The following is a 1,305-nucleotide window of genomic DNA, read 5'->3' on the forward strand; positions in this document are numbered from 1 at the left end:
ACACACTCTATCAGATTATAGATAAATAAATAGATAAAATACTCCACGTTTTATTTAGTCTCAATAATAAATATCACCCCAGCACTAACACTAACCCCAACACTGAGGATCACCCTAACCCTAATCACAGCCTCGACACCTGGCTTCACTCTAACCCTTAAACTAACCGTGATCCTGAGATCAACCTCAGCATTTAACATTCCCCTAACACTAACCCCAACCTCAGCATGAGACATCAAGCTAACCCTAACCTTAACAGTGACTCTGAACCTAATCCAAACCCAGCACCTTAACACTGAAATTAACCAGTACTCTAAAAAGCAAAACAAACAACAAACTAACTAAATAAATAAATAACAACTGGGAGTCATCCGCAGGCTAGACCCCAGGGCATTAACATCTCCTTCCCCTGACTTATTAATTCATCCGCACACACTGGTAATTTGTTGCAATGCCAAGGGGTGAAGGGATGTCACCATCAAGGCTCCATAAACAGTCAGAAAACTTAAGTATAAAGAATGAGATACAATTTCAAAGGGGGATGTTATGAAAAACACTCAAATTTTCAGTGCATTTGGTGTGTGTGTGTGTGTGTGTGTATGGTGTGTGTCCAGATATGGGTTGGCGCTCTATTCTGGGTGAATCCTAGTGCCCGATGCAGTCCTCCAGGTGGGAAGTCGTTCAGCTGCCAGCATTCCTTACCAGTGTGTATGTGTGTGGAATGAATGTTGAATGCAATGGCGTTCTGTGCAGTGTCTATTCTAAAGCCCCCTCGTGTGTCTAGAAAGGTGCTATATAAGTAAGAGGATAAATAATTAAAAAAAAAAAAAGTAAAAAAGTATCTGGAGTGCTAACAACTGGCTTCCGATGCCAAGTGCAGAGACTTTATAATTGCCCCGCCCCCGTGTCTGAGACTCTCCAATCACAGAGCTGGATTAGCGTTTATTTGGGGGCACAAACAGATACAATAAACATGGAGAAATAAGAGTACTGAGTAAAAAAACTGAGAAAACGAGAACAGAGAAGAAAGAGAATCAAGCAGAAACGGCTAAAAACCAGAGCTTCTGCTCCTCGCTCCTCACTGCTGTGCGCTCGGGGTCGGGGTGAACAGCGAGGGGCTCATTATCATTTAAAGGAACAGGCGCTGAAAGCGGCCATTTTGTTCAGAGCTGTTTACACAGGGGGAGAACGCTGCTAAAGGGGATCATTGTGGTGTTTTAACCAAAGCAAGCAACAGACATTTCATTAAGATCCAGAACTGGGCTCACTTGTGCAGACGAGGTAGAATGAAGCACTGATAAAATA

Source organism: Hoplias malabaricus, chromosome 14 (genome assembly GCF_029633855.1).
Source record: "Hoplias malabaricus isolate fHopMal1 chromosome 14, fHopMal1.hap1, whole genome shotgun sequence".
NCBI classification, from domain to species: domain Eukaryota; kingdom Metazoa; phylum Chordata; class Actinopteri; order Characiformes; family Erythrinidae; genus Hoplias; species Hoplias malabaricus.